General features: G+C 35.1%; 1 non-coding gene across 1 annotated transcript; it reads left to right on the top strand.

The window, feature by feature from the left end:
- Positions 1–450: 450 nt before the first annotated feature.
- On the top strand, positions 451–557 carry LOC131163186 (small nucleolar RNA R71). Its single transcript, XR_009138963.1, has one exon. It is a non-coding gene; the product is annotated as a small nucleolar RNA R71 (small nucleolar RNA).
- The last annotated feature ends 1,619 nt before the right edge of the window (positions 558–2,176 follow it).

Here is a 2,176-nt window from a genome sequence, read left to right as displayed (position 1 = left end):
GTATTTCCATAAGACAAATTCTCATGATTTCGAAGCCCTAGATGGTAATATTGTGGCAAAGGATCACCACGATAATTGTAGTTCTGATTTTTGACGTATTGAACATATTCTTGACTCGCTCCAATGCTCAGATCTGTCCTACTTGTAGCTGCCACATATTCTGCACCTTGTGGTATCCTCTAGGTTGTCAAAGATGAAATCTGTTGAGACAGAGAAGCAACTTGAGCTGAAAATGCAGCAAATGGCTCCAATTCATGAATTCCAGCAACTTTCTTAGCCATAGTTCTTTCAGTTGGTCATTGATAGTTATTTGAGGCCATTTCTTCCAAAAGAGCAGTAGTACCCTTAGGTGTCTTTGACATCAAAGTTCCCTCAGATGCAGCATCAACTAAAGTCCATGTTTTCCTATTTAATCCATTATAGAACATCTGAAACTGCAACCAATCTGGCAATCCATGTTGTGGGTAGCATCGAATCAAATCTTTATACCTTTCCCATGCTTCATAAAGTGATTCAAAATCATGTTGCTTAAATTGACCAATCTCACTCCTTAGTTGAGCTGTTTTTGCAAATAGAAAGAATTTAGCTAGAAATTTTTTTGCCATGTCCTGCCAACTCGTGATACTCCCAAGTTGTAGAGACTGTAGCCAACCTTTTACTTTGTCCCTCAAAGAGAAAGGGAATAATCTTAGTCTAATGGTGTCTTCAGTAACAACATTGATCTTCACAGTATCACAAATCTCCAAAAACATCGCCAAATGGATATTGGGATCATCAAGTGGTGATCCACTAAATTGGCCCTGCTGCACCATGTTGGTTAATGCGGGTTTGAGCTCAAAATTGTTGGCATTGATGGGCTGGCATTTGATACCCGAATAGTTATCATTCACAACTGGTCGCACATAATCCTTCAGGGCGCATGGCTGCGCATTATCTTGTCCATTCTCCATGGCTAATACCCTCTTTTTCCTTAGTGCTCTAAGCGTTCTTTCAATCTCCGGATCAAAAGGAATATTGTCACGTATTCTAGCACTGCGCATCCAACATAAAAAACACACCATAAATATAGAAAAAAATAATAAAATAAAATAAAATAAAATAAAATAAAAAGAAAAGAAATAAATAAAAATATAAAAATAAAAATCTAAATTAAAACCAAGATTACTTTGTATTGATATTGGAAAAAATAAGAAAAACTCAATCCCCGGCAACGGTGCCAAAAACTTGACCGGTGCAAACTGTAAGTGCACAGTATCGTAGTTTTATAATATAATGATGTGTAGAGTATCGTCCTTAGGGATTGATGTCTTAATTTTACCAAGTACCGAAATTTTACTAACCTTGATTTTATTTAGAAAAATTAATAATTTTAGACTGCGAAATTTAAACAAAGCAACTTTAAATAAACTATTCAGGAGAATTTAAAACTGGATGTCGCATATCAAATTACTGATGGTGAAAACTTCTAGGAAATCGATTTCACCTAATTTCTCGCTATGCTTTACTCATTTAGCTAATTCGACTTCGTTTTCTCTGTTTGTTAGCAAATCGTTGATTTTTCCAAAAGCCTCTTTTGATAGTTAATCAAAACCTATTCTTGTTTATTATTTAACATAAGAGTATGCAAATTAATAACGTAAGAACGCAATATGACCCTCAATTTTTAATGCTACGTAGGTTCATACAAGTTTTTCGATCTCTATATTTACCTATACTGAATTATCCAAAATAAATCCTATAATCCCCCTTTCGATAGCAAATCACAAGACTGAAATCATTTAATTAATGACTAGTTAATTAAAAGCATTAGGCACAGAATAACTCAAACAAACATTAATGAAAACTACTTTAGATTAACATCAAAGAGCAAGCATAGTTCGAAACTAGCTACATCATCTTCCCAGAATAAAAAAAATTTAGTTCATTCCGAAAATTAAATCCAACATAATAGATTTCACCATATTTTCTTCTATTTGGAGAGGACAGGAAAGATCAACACTCGCAGTACCGCCGTCGCACGTCACGAACATCCCGAACACCACCGTCGTTCGCCGCCTTCCAAAACTAAAAGATATTACTTTCGCATTTCTTCAACTCTTTTTTGCTGGCTGTGTGTGTATCTTCGCAGCAACCCCAAAAGAAAACCACAAGAAAGCTCCCAAAAAATAATTTTTCA

Source organism: Malania oleifera, chromosome 8 (genome assembly GCF_029873635.1).
Source record: "Malania oleifera isolate guangnan ecotype guangnan chromosome 8, ASM2987363v1, whole genome shotgun sequence".
Classification (NCBI taxonomy): Eukaryota; Viridiplantae; Streptophyta; class Magnoliopsida; order Santalales; family Ximeniaceae; genus Malania; species Malania oleifera.
This window is presented reverse-complemented; position numbering and strand designations above follow the sequence as displayed.